We start from the raw sequence: 13,101 nt of genomic DNA on the forward strand, positions 1-13,101 counted from the left end.
TGAGGGCAAAGGTAACCTTCCCTCATCGCCATGGCAAAAATTTCCTCAAAGTGGGGAATCAGCTCGTCTACCTCTGGTATCGACCTCTCCCCGTCTGATTCTATCATGTTTATACCATTGCCTGTATTATGATTAGGCAACAGGTTTGAGGTAACATTTGGGAGAGAACCATTCCCTTCAATCTTCAACCACTCGTTCCGGATTAAAGCGTGCACTCTCCCTCTGAGTGCCCCGCAGTTGTCAGTTGAATGCCCTTGTGCCCCTCCATGATATTCACAACAGGCAGTGGCATCATACCACCTGGGGTATGGTGGCTGAATTGGGTCTAGGGGAACTGGTACTATCTGGTTTATACCGACGAGGTATCGGTATATTTCACTGAGTGGGAGGGGAAGAGGCGGATCATAATTTCTTGGTGGTCTGGGGTTATTTTGAGGTGGTCTGGGTTGGGTAGGTGGAGGAGGAGGTCTAGGCTGGTAATTTGTAGGTGGTGGGTATTGCAAGCGTGGGTGTGGATAATTAGGAAAAAGAGGTGGAATGTTTGCAACTGTTTGGCCATGAGGGGGAGGACATGGCCGGTAGTTATTTTGAGGAAATGGGGAGTAATTATTTTGACGGGTGATGGAATGCACATCACCCTCCTTCTTTTTGCCAAAACTGGCAGTTTTCTTCGCAGGATTCTCAGTCAACTCCTGCAACCGTCCCATCCTTAAATTAGCTTCTATCCTTTCACCGGCTTGGATGATGTCAGAGAAGCTGTTGGAGGTATTCCCAATCATTAGGTTGAAGTAAGGAGCCTTCAGTGTTTCGATGAATAGGGAGCAGAGTTCATTGTCGGTCACTGGAGGATATACTTCTACAGCCTTCTCCCTCCATCTTTGGGCATACTCTTTGAAGCTTTCTCTGTCCCTCTGCACCAAGTTTTGGAGATCTCTCCTCGTGGGGGCCACGTCGCAGTTGAACTTATATTGCTTCAGGAAAGCATCAGCTAAATCCTTCCAGGAGCGGAGTTTGCTTCTATCCAACTGAATGCACCATCTCAGGGCTGCTCCGGAGAGGCTCTCGTGGAAGAAGTGAATTAGAAGTCTGTCATCTTCTGTCAAGGCAGACATTTTGGCAATGTAGGTTGCCAGGTGAATGCGGGGGTCTGAGTTCCCGGTGTACTTGTCGAAGTCCGGGACTTTGAATTTGGGTGGCACCACCACATCTGGCACCAATCTAAGTGATGCCACATCGACTGAACCATACATGTTTAGTCCCTCTATTGCTCTCAGTCTTTCCTCTAGAGCAGACAGTTTTTCATTTTCCTTGGTCTTATTTTCTCCTCCTACTGCAAAAGATACTCCCCCAGCTGGGAAATGAGAAGTGGAGTGAACCGGAGGGATCAGTATTGGAGGGTATGGATCGGCATTTGAGACGGCTGGGTAATGGGAAAAAGGTGGGTCATTATTTATAGTAGCCGGATTGACAGTGATTGTCGGATCCGGGATAGATGACTGAAAAGTAAAAGAAGTTAAAGCTTGATGCGGATCATTCGTTGTAGGTGGTGGGGGAGGTAATGGTAGGTTAGGTTCTGAAGCTGATTTATTTTGGGACATCTCCCTCATTAGCCTCATGAGTTCTGAGACCTGGTCTTTCAGCTCGGATACTTGCCCTTGTAAGTTCTGTACTTGTTCCTGATCTTCCGTTATCTTTTTTGTTCAGGATCTTGTTAAGTACACTCGCTTGGGTTGAACTGTGTGCTTGATCAGACTTGCCTTGTTTGAAGCAATATTGATTTTCTGTAAGGAAATAAATAAAAGCTTTTAGTGAATTTTGAATTTCATAAAAACTAAAGGTCCTGGTTCGAACAAAGGATACAGTGGCATTTGGGAGCCAAAATGAAATCTGCAGAAGGATGGTTGCATCAATTTTATCATGGCATCATTCGATAGTCTGACTGTGAATGACTGGATTGAATGCGCATTTATAATACCTGTTCATATGGCACATCCAATTTTTCGCATAACCCTAGCGAGGGGGTTCCTACGGGAGTTATACTATTCATTCATCATTTTGCTAAACAATGGCCCAAAAATCATTCTATTAACTGAATATTTATACATAGCACCCTTTACATTGGCCTAAGCTCAGGGATGTTTTTTTATAATGAGATGACATTTCCTGAGATACTCATATAACCTTTCTTCTTGTTTGGCAGGGTCGAACGCTTTCAGAGCATACTCGGATTCAGGTAGGAGTTCTTGTTTTCCCTGTGCTATCGTTCTTTCCAGCTGGTCAACATTCTCCTTCAGCTCTTGATAGAGAGCAGCTTGTCTTTCTTTTTCCTTTCTTTCCTTAGCACATTCTTTCAGGTTATCGTTGATGAGCAGTGCCTGTTCCTTCAATTCAAGCTTCTTCTTTTTGTTTTCTTGTTTATACTCTTCTACGAGTATCTCTTGGTATTTCATTTTTTCCTAAAGCTTACTATTCTGCCCTTCTACTTCTCTTATCACAGCTTGGAGAGAACCCTTTTCCTTTTCCCACCGTGCTTCTTGCTCTTCGAAGCCCATCTTTTTGGCCCTTGCATCTTCCCTGAGTCTTCTCTTTTCTTTTAAGGTTCTGCCGTTGGTCCTCTAACTGCTTTATTTGTTCTTGCAGTTGCGAGTTTTCGGTGTTTGCTTTCTGTAGTGAGTCAGCCAAATGATTATTAGCTTCTTCCGATAGGATGTTTCGGCGAGGGTCGCTGTTTTCGAATTCTGCAGTCGAGTGTTCTTGGTCCCTGTCAGCCCTCCATTTCAGATAGTCGCCCGTGGCACTCGGACCTTTAGGCGACCTCTCCATCAGAGTGATGTTTTCCCAAGATTTGCGAGCTATTTTCAACCCCTCCTCTTCCTTGAGCTCATGGTAGAAGTGACCTTGGTGGCATTCTTCTTCATTGATTCTGAACTGTGTTGAGCCGAATTGCCTCATTACTAAGGCCGGAGTGTAGCTTGTGTACCCAGTCACTCCGATTAGGGATACTGATTGATTGTTCCCCGTGCTGATCAAAATGGATTGACTTGACGTCCACAATTTCTTCCAACAATAGTTATGGCTATTGAAGCTCAAAATCCGTTCTTGCCACTGCGGCTCATCCTTCGGGCTGATTACCAATCGGGTCATTTTCTCGATGAGAGGCTGGTCAAGATACCAAGTTAATCCCTTCGTTTCCACAGGACATATATGACTAATAATCCAGAGGTGCAACAGCTGAGAACAACACTTAATGGACCCCTTGCCTTGCTGTCTACAGTAAGTGAGGGTTAAGAAAGTCTCGGCAAGTATTGCCGGTACTGGATTGACTTTCTGTTTCTCTACCGCCCGGAACATTTCCACAACACCGCAGGTTATGATTCCGGAAGGCCCAGGGAACAAGATCAAGCCGTAAATTGCTAAAGCGAGAATCAATGAAGCTTGATCCCACTGTTGATCTTGGATGCATTGATCCAACCCTTTCTTGAGGTAAGTCCAATACCATCCATGCATGTTTCCTTTGATGGTTTCTCTCACCTTTGCTTCTTCTGGTGAGATCCCCAGCATATGTACGAGCTGTTTCCAGGTCTGCCTATGTTCAAGGTGTAGGTAAATCCGATTCTGCGCCGCATAAGGGATTTCTAGCAATGCTTGATATTCTTCGATAGTGGGAGCAGTATCGATGTCGTTGAAAGAGAACACTCCAAACTTAGGGTTCCAAACTGGCAACATGGCCTTTAATGCCGGGACCTGGACCCTAACTCGCATCAAGGTTGCAATCCTCCCGTATTTCTTGTCAAATTGTGCTTTGACCTGATCGGGAAACGACTTCCAACCATCGGCCAGACTCTCGAGACTGTTCATCCTGACTTCAATCTTGCTCAGGTCCAATGGAGGTAATGAGCTAATATCCCTTTGTGGGGGCACTGAGCTATGAGATGATTCGGGCCACGGTTTAGCATTCTGTTCTGATTTAAGAACTTCTTCTGCCGACTGACTCGAGGATGCCATGTTAAAAATTATGCTTATCCTTTTACAGACCTTATTTTGGTGATGCCTGCAGGAAAAAAACTAGTTAGCGGGATAAATTCAGGTAATCTTGAATTATACTGTTAGCAGAGTGACGCCTACACATTTATCAAAGTAGGAAAATGTGTAGGTTTTCTTAACAGTATGATTCAAGATTACTCTTAAAAATAAGAACAAAATAAAATAAATAGAATAGGGTAAGAGTAAGTATGCCCCCTTTGTCTTAAAGTAAAGGAAAGTCCTAATACCGGCTGGGTGCTATCTAGTTGGACAGTTCTATCTTACAAGGTAGCTCGCTACGGCTTCCAACTATTATGATAGTTTAGCTCAGGGTCTAATTTTCTAAAAGCCACAGGTTCCCAAATTGCCCCTACTGTACACAGTAGAGCCCCATTCTATCCCCCACGATACTATCGGGAAAATTCCACGGGTATCACGGTGAATAGAACGAGTTTCAGTTTGAGCAGAAGCCTTCACGGATACTAACAGGGTAAAACCCACGAGTACCGCTACATGACTCCCTCCTACTTTCCTAAAAGGGTAAGAAAGCCCGGGTATAGAGCTGAAGTGTGTGAGGACATCGTGTGAGTGTTCAGTGTGTGAAGGGACACCTTTACCTCTTCCCAATTCAGGGGGATTTTTATTTTTCCTTTTTTTCCTTTTAAACGAAGAGCGTTGTAGAAAGTAAACAAGCAAGGACAAGCAAAATGGTTAGCAGAGATAACAATAATTAATATATAGAATTTCACGGAGTGAGCCCATCTAACTATGATTTGATTACAAAATTAGATATACTTTTGGACCTCTAGACCAGGTTAAGTTAGTCAAACGTCACCAGTGGAGTCGTCAAGCTGTCGCAAGGTGTTTTGCGGTCGCCTGAACGAACACTCACCAAAGTGGGAACAGTGAGGAGTCGCCACTTTAATTTTAAGGGAAATTAAAGAAAACCATTTGTGAAAGTAAGTTAACATGAAACCACTTCAAAAACAGAGATTCTAAGTTCGGGGTCCGTAAATGGGTAGGGAAGGTGTTAGGCACCCCACCTCGTCCCTCAACGAGGGTAAGCAGATTTAACTTCACGTTCTTCATAGTTAGGAGGGTTTGAATGGAAATGTTAATCCTTTTGACAAAAAGGAATATTTGATTTTTCACTAATTCGGATTACCCAGATGCATAAGTAAATGAGACGACCTTAGTGAGTTGCTGTTGCGTATTAATTTTATTTCAGGGGGGATTATTTTACGTATTTGTTGAAATTTAATTTAGGAATCGGATAAGAACTCTCTTCCGATCTCCTTAAAATATTTATTAAAATTTTTAGGCTTGAGAATCGGATAAGAACTCTCCTCCGATCTCTTTGAAATATTTTGTAAAATTCTTAGGTTGAGAATCGGATAAGAACTCTCCTCCGATCTCCTTTTTCAGAATATTTGTTAAAATTTTTAAGTGAGAATCGGATAAGAACTCTCCTCCGACCTCTATTAAATATTTATTAAAAATTTTAGGTGAGGATCGGATAAGAACTCTCCTCCGACCTCTATTAAATATTTATGGAAATTTTGGGCGAAGATCGGATAAGAACTCTCCTCCGACCTCTATTAAACATTTAAATGGGGACTGGATAAGGACTTTTCCGATCTCTCGAGGTTTAATTACAGCTACGCATCATAAGAACCTGAGACTAAGAGTTCCGGCATTCAAATATGCCAAGGGTCGGAATAAGGCTTCTTTTAACTTGTTGGTACCTTGTGACCAGACATAGGATACCAGACTAAATTTTACCGATCTCCTATGTAATTACCTTACCAGTACCTTTTTATACCTAATCCGTTCTGTTTATTTATCTGAAATTTAGTTTCATTCCGCTTTATGATGTCATACTGAATCACCTTCTATGTTAGCCTAGTGATTCAACTCTATTATTTTCTTGACGTATTATTCAGGCCTTCTATTTTACAGAAACACTTAAGACACAGCTACCTACATTTTATCGAACTACTTATATGCTACTTGAGATGAGGACTCTCGCATTTAGAAGTAGCAAAGCTTAACAAAAGGAATGGACCAGTTGACAAAGAAAGTAAACTTTGGGAATAACCTTCATTACACCATATAAATTTGGCAAAGATTACAAACATAAAAGTAAAGGGAATGCGTAAAATAAAGAGAGCTTTTAGTGAAACGGAGATATAAACACTCACCTGTAAGGAGCCGAACCTACTGAATTAATCGCAGAACGTAATAGGAGCGCGGGCTGTTTAGCCTGAAGGCTGAAGCTCGCCTAGAAATGAAGGATGCTTAGTTAAACTGCAGTCAGGTTTAAACAACCAAGTTGAATGGAGTTGAGCTTGGAGAATGAGAATGGAAATAAAGATAACAAAGAACTGAAAGTAAGAGCGTCACAGCATAATGAACGAACTGAAAATGGAGAGTTCCAGTATTTCACGAATCCCTTTTGCAAGAAAATACTTCAGAAAACTGGTTTCAAAAGTTTTTCCTTATCAAAAGCTTAAAAACAGCAGAGTAACGAACTGAATTAAATTTCAGAGTTCTTCCGCTATAGTAACTACCTCTCTTTTTTGCCCGTCCCTTGAACAGTTTTCATTCAGGTATTTATAGAAACCGGGTGCTTCCCCTGAAGGGTCAGGATCTATTTTGAGGGAGATGGAGGGTCAGGATTTTGAAGGACATGATCTGAGGCTCAGGAATTAAAGAGGATCAAAACGGACGGCCGAGATCCCCTTCAGAATATTTGTACTTTTCCTCGTCTAATCAGACGGTCCCAAATTCTCTTATCCGGGGCGATCCGAGGGCTGGGAATAAAAGGCGCCGGTCTTGTCGTCTTCTTCTTTAATCCAAGGGCTCCTGACTCGTCCTTACAAATGAGATCAACGGTGGAGATTGAGATGTACAGCACTGTCGTGACATATTCTGGCACTTGTCAGGAATGCGGGCAATTCTGAGGCATGCGGTGGGGATCTGGTCTGCCTTGCTTTAACTACCTCGGCTCTGATTATGACGACGGTTAGCGGAAGTTTGTCTTATTCTTTTTGCTATCCGACCTCCTTTCTTTTCCTATCTTCCTAACACGCTCTTTTCCGATCTTTCATTCCGGTCTCCCATCTACCGATCTTTACCACACCGGTCTTCCTTTTATCGGGTTTGGTCCAGTCAAAGCATTTATTTCCCTCATTTATCGAGGCGTCTGCCTCGTTTTCATCTTGCAATAAATGCTCAAAATTTTCCTATATATACCTTCAACCGGGAAGCCCTACCTCATTTGACTTTCTCCCCTATTCTCCTCATTTTTCCTGTTCTAGCTGCTCCGGAAAGAATCCCGGACAAGATGACCGTTTTTAATTTTTTTCCGGTTGCCCTTTTTGTTCCTCGCTTGAAAATTTACGATCCCGGTGATTGGAAAATCATGATGACCTTATCTGATGATAGTGAGAGAACTGGACCAATTAACCGATCTGGATCGAGGACCTCGATCTTACCGATCTCGAATCATTCGCCTGATATAATTGGTGAACTGATTTCGAGCGAGAAGACTGCTAATATTCCCCTTAACGCCAGTGTTTGCTCTTTGGCATTCATCTGGCTCCTCTCCACATTGGGTGTTTCGACAGCGGCTCGGTTTCGAGCGGTAACTTTGATGACGACCTCTCTCATTCTCATGGGAGTCATAGTCCCCTCAGCCGGTCTCCTGGTCAAACACATCTTTTGACTCAGCCACGAGACTAGGCTTTGACATAGGCTTTTTAGATAGGATGTTCCACCGATCTCTAGAGTTCGCCCTTATGATGTAATCAGACCTTTAATGTAATCCGATCTCTAGAGATCGCCCAAATGATGTAATTTGATCTTTAATGTAATCTGATCTCCAGAGATCGCCCAAATGATGTAATTTGATCTTTTGGAAATAAAATTTATTTTGTCAATTATCACTTTGTTATTATTGATTGTTCTCCGATCTCTAGTGTGTTTATCCGATCTGGTCTTCAACTGAACAGCCCTTATCCAATCCGCACTTCAGAACGTTTGCCTTAATTAGCCGATCCCTAACTAGCCAGTCTCTCCTTATGGAATTTTGGAATATTCGTGAGACGTGTCGCATACCGGCGAGTCCCGCTAACCGATGCACTGCCTGGAACATCGTGAGCATTAAATGCTCGGACGACTATAAATAGGGGTGGGGGTTAGCCAGTTGCTCCCTTATGTCATTTTCAATCTCTCATGGACAACTTCGAAATTCTCTCATTTTCTCAAGTTCTTCCGACACCGATCAGACTTCGGTAAGGGTTTTGATCCTTCTTTTAGTTTAAATTCTTTATTTCCTTTGAAATTGAGTGGCGCCGAGGGTCAGAGAGTGACGAGCCCTCCTTCCATTCAGTTCTCGTGGTCGTCTGACGAAGTAGAGGTGGTCGAGCCAAGCGCGCAACCCGAACCTCCTAGGGTTTCCGTTCCAGCTCGGGGGCAAGCAGCATCATCGAGGCATGTACCTTCTTCGAGGAGGGAAACTCTTCCCATGGACGAGTTGCCATCGGTTCTTCAAGAAACCGTTCTGCAGTCGTTCAGCCAGGAGTATAACATTCGACCTGATTCCTACGAATTGATTAAGTGTCACGGTGATCTTTGTGCCGATCACTTCTTCGAGGAGAACGATATGATCATGGTCTACGACGAATAATTAAAGGCCGGTCTGCGGTTCCCTTTGGACGACTTCTTTAAAGAAGTTTTGAAATATCACCAAGTGTGCATCGCTCAAGTTCACCTGAACTCGTTGAGGATCTTGGTAGCCTTCCGAGGCTCTGTCGAGCTAAGGGACTCCGTCCTACAGCTAAGGTATTCGCTGAACTGCATAGGTTGACTCGTCGGACGGACGACGAGTATTGGTTCTTCCAGGCGAAACCCCATTGTGGACTTTTTACCGACCTACCTTCCTCCCTAAAGAATTGGAAGAACCGCTTCTTTATCCTGAGGAGCAAAATTCCAAACAGCTTTGAGGGCTTCCCCCGCAGCTGGCTGCACCAAGGTCCCCTACTACCGAAACGCATCACACTAAATAGAGAAGAAGGCCTGATGGTGATGGAGCTAAGGGAACAGGCGGGCAGAGAGAAGTTCTCTTGCTTGGATGCAGTGACGGCTGAGCTGCATCATTGGACTCTGCAGCTGGTCATTGGCCAAGATCGCGGGCTTCAGCTCTCTGATCTCGGCATCGGTATTTTCTATATCTCAGATCTTTGGACCTTAGCGATCTCACTGACCTCTTCTTTGTGCAGGTATGGCAAGCGGCGAAGCCTCTAAGGAGAGCCGGAAGCGAAAGAGAGAGATCTCCCGGAAGGTACGGGAGATGAAGCATTCTGAGCTGCTTCAAATGCCTGGTCATGAGCCCGGGGAAATACAAGAAGGCTCGTCTCAACCTTCTGGGCCTCCGGTCATAGAAGTGGTTCGATCTCCTTCTCGCCGAGAAGAGCTGCCTCCACCTCCTCCAGTCGCTCTGAGTGCGGAAGGGGGTCCTTCTTAACATCCTGTAAGGTCCCTTTCCTGCGGTGCCCAAGTCTTGATCCACTCACTGGAGAAGAATCGCACGGTTCGAGAAAACCCTGGTTTCGCTGGCATCCTCCATCTGCCTTCGAGAAGATCGGGATAGGCTATCTCCGGATAACCTTGATGACATCTTGACCAGATCTATGAGCCTGAACGTGGAGTGTTTGGTGAACCAGCACATGGTCCGGGAGAAGGCTCATCACCTGGGTAAGGAAGTCGAAAGGATGGGTCATGAGGTGTCTTCTCTTCGATCCCAACTTTCGTCCGCTCAGGACTACATATCCCAAATTGAGGGACGAATGAAGTTTTATGAGGACAAGCTGGCCGAGCAAGCTCATGTTCTGGCCGAGCGAGATCGTGTTCTCGAGGAAGTTCAAGCGCTCCGAGCTGATGAAGCTGCTCAACTCGCTCATTTTGCTGAGGAGCTCAAGGCGAAAGAAGAAGAAATGGTGACCGGAGTGGCCGGCACTTATGTGAATGCTCACAGAGATCTCCTGGCTGAGCTCAAGAAGCGTTATCCCGAGGAGGACTTCTCCTGGATGGCCAACCTGGCTCCCGAGGACGAAGCTGAGGGTAGCGAAGAGGAGGCTGAAGGTGAGAGAGAAAATGAACAACATGTAGTTCAGGCTGGGGGTGATCCCCCAGCCGAATGACTTGTATAAATTTTGAAATGAAATGAAAGTTCCCCTTTTGTTCAATGATTGATTGTGATCGGAAAGTTTCTAAATTGCGTAAGCAGTTGATTGTTTGAACATATTAGAATGACAACTGAAAGTGATTATTAATCTAAGTATAGGAGATCGGAAAACACAATATGCATGAGATCGATTCTAAACGACTTAATTAAAATTAGAAATTTGGCTTTGAACACTTAAGATCGGGATCATCTTTAAACCGAGTCGAAACCTTTATCATTCTCAAATTTTTAAATGAAAGACCGACAATAAGACTGGTGGTACGAAGGCCTTATGTTGGTTCAATCTTATTTGACAAGAAAGATCGGAAATATAATTAAATGATCAGGGGACTCGGGAATTGGTTTGAGGGATCGGTGAGGCTTTAAATGACCTGGAGACTTGGTATTAATTAAATTCCTTTTGAGGGGAGATCGGAAGTGTGGTCGGTTGGCAAAGGGGATTGTGTTGGGGATTGGCTTCAAAGTTTATTAATTTCGGGGGGATCGGCCAAAATATGGTGTCGACACAAATTATGGACCTAACTTGATCAAATTGCTGAACGAAGTTGGAATTAACGATCTGCCAGAACAAAATTCTGCAACATGAACAGTAAATGTAATTTGCTTATAACTTGAGCTACAAAACTCCAATTAGGGTGATTCAAAAAGGAGAATAAACTTGAGACAATAGGGAACAATTTCTTTGAAGAAAGTTTTGTAAAATTTCAACAGTAAACTGACCAATGAAACAGTACAATTAGGGATGCAAAAACTCAAAAATTGGCAATTTTGCCTAAAAGACCTAAGTTTTGAGAAAATGACCAAAACTAACAAGTTTAGTGACCAAAATGTGGTATGTGGGTAAAGTTGGAGTTCCCATACCTATTAAGCCTTAGAAAGTCAACTATTTGACTTGAATAGTATAGTGAATAGTAACTCGAAACACAAAAATTTCGAGAACATCGAATTTAGCACGTTAGAGCTAGGTAAAAGTGAAGTTAAATTTATTTTTTGATTTATTCCAAGTTATGGTACTGAAACACTGTTAAATTGTGTTTTTCAGTTGAAAAGAATACCGGAAAAGAACCCGAGGAACCGAGTCAAGGCCAAGAGGCGACTCGCTTGAGGTTTGTGCACAACGTATACTTTTTATAATCATCTTTTGCATACTGTTTTGAATAATGTGAAATATTAGATTATGGCATTCTTATGATATTTGATTTAAATTGTGAAAGTTACTGTGTATATTTGAAATGACAATGTTTAGCAAATTGTTAAGATAAGTTTTGAAACCACAGTGTCATGACCATATATTTAAACACCTCACTAGCACGACTAGTGGGGGTAATTAGTTTCGAATTTTGATTCCTTCTCTGGAAAAGTGTTGAGGTGTGCCAGTAGAAGAGGATGTGAATGAATATCCATATATTTGAGCTAGCTAGCCTTGTGATGTGATTTCTCTTTAGCCTCTGGCTATTGAGATTCTATTTGTTTCGAATGGCATGATCTAACTGTGGGTTTTATGAAATGTGTTTTGATACTTCGAAACGAACTTGGTTTGCATTAAAATCTCATAACCCATGTTTTGTGTTTAATTCTCATGTTCAGTCAAATTTTTGAATAAATGTGATTTTAAGTTCTGCATAAAGATTATTTTAGTATGTTGTGCACCACTGAGTCCTAGTACTCAGCGATAGCTTTTATTGCTGTCGCAGATTTAGAGACTAGAGGAGCAGCAGACTGAGCTGCTGAAGATTGAGGATCATTCAACTTGAAGTCTTCGGGTATAATTTATACCCTAACTGTAAATATTTCTTTTGATGTATATATTGCACATAAATGTATGGACATGTAAAAATGGGTCTTGAGCAGCTTGCACAAAATTTGTATGAAGTTTGTAATAAAGTTTAGTTTGTGTTTCTTTTGATGTAAATTTGTAAGGATGTATATAAATTATTTTGTCTTTAATGAAATATGAGTGGAACTATTTTATTTAATTTGAATGAAATGTATTGCTAGTATTTTGAGGATTATTGAATTTTGAACTTGAGAAATTGATTGAATGATTGAGAAATTGAAGTAGTTGTTGAGAAAACATTTTTAGAAGTGCTTTTTACAGGTATTTGAAGAACTGTTTTCTCAAAATACAAAGGGAACTCTGTCAAAATTTTTATAAAATTTGCATAAAAATAAAATGGGCCAAAAATATTAACTAGTTTTAATTTTAACTAAATGTTTTAAGTACTTATTAGAAAATGCTCACCACTTATCAAAAGTAAGAAAATTGTTTTAAAATCCCTTATAGGGTACTTAATGAGTTATCGGTAGGTGAAGTTCGGTAGTTCATTAAGTATTCTACGGGATCATGTTATGCCTTATAGAGGGGTAAGGTGTGACATCCATTCCTTTTGCAATAACTAAATTCTAAATGCATATATTCTGTCTTAGTTCTATTGAGCTTAAAACTCATAATCTTAAGAGTCCTTCTCCATAATTCAAACTTCTGATTAACTCCTTCACTAGTTTCATCCACTAAGACAATATCATCTACAAATAACGTGCACCATGGGGCATTAACTTTAATATGACTTGTAAGTTCATCCATAACTAAGATAAAAAGGTATGGACTCAAAGCTGATACATGATGTAAACCCACTATTATGGGAAAGTCATTCGTATCCTCTCCCAATATCCTTACACTTGTGATCACCCTCTCATACTTGTCTTAAATAACATGTATATACTTAAGATTGAGTCCTTTCTTCTTTAGCATCCACTAAGAACCTTTTTGGATACCCGGTTATATGCTTTTCTAAGTCAACTAATACCATGTGAAGATCCTTTTTTCCTTC

General features: G+C 42.0%; 1 long non-coding RNA gene across 1 annotated transcript in view; it reads left to right on the forward strand.

Moving 5' to 3' along the window:
- The window catches only part of LOC131174136 (uncharacterized), a 30,315-nt gene extending 18,058 nt beyond the window's left edge, over positions 1–12,257 (forward strand). The window contains exons 2-3 of the long non-coding RNA XR_009144375.1: positions 11,313–11,376; positions 11,965–12,257. This is a non-coding gene — a long non-coding RNA (uncharacterized LOC131174136). The remainder of the gene's footprint in view (positions 1–11,312; positions 11,377–11,964) is intronic.
- The last annotated feature ends 844 nt before the right edge of the window (positions 12,258–13,101 follow it).

This window comes from Hevea brasiliensis, chromosome 15, assembly GCF_030052815.1.
Source record: "Hevea brasiliensis isolate MT/VB/25A 57/8 chromosome 15, ASM3005281v1, whole genome shotgun sequence".
Lineage (NCBI taxonomy): Eukaryota > Viridiplantae > Streptophyta > Magnoliopsida > Malpighiales > Euphorbiaceae > Hevea > Hevea brasiliensis.